Source organism: Penaeus monodon, chromosome 22 (assembly GCF_015228065.2).
Source record: "Penaeus monodon isolate SGIC_2016 chromosome 22, NSTDA_Pmon_1, whole genome shotgun sequence".
Lineage (NCBI taxonomy): Eukaryota > Metazoa > Arthropoda > Malacostraca > Decapoda > Penaeidae > Penaeus > Penaeus monodon.
This window is the reverse complement of record NC_051407.1, coordinates 22,380,718-22,381,047: the sequence shown is the minus strand read 5'-3', so window position 1 is coordinate 22,381,047 and position 330 is coordinate 22,380,718.

Below are 330 nucleotides of genomic sequence, written 5' to 3'. Positions count from 1 at the left end.
TAGTCATCCAGATCACCAGAAACATACAAACAAAACTGATTACTGGAACTAACATCTGAAGAACCCTGTTGACGCTACTGTTGACTTTATTATCACTGTACTTATGATCATTATGATTATTATCGTCATTATGGTTATTATCCAAGAGCATGACGTAGAACAGCATGGGCGTGGAGGCGGGTGAGAGAGGCTGTGGCGACCGAGCACTGTTATGCCATTAGAACAATTCGTGTAATTATCCAATATGAATAATTACGCGGTATATTGTGATGATTAATGATTACGAATGTGCTTGTGCACCTTCCTGTCATGGGGGGGGGTAGCGTTCGA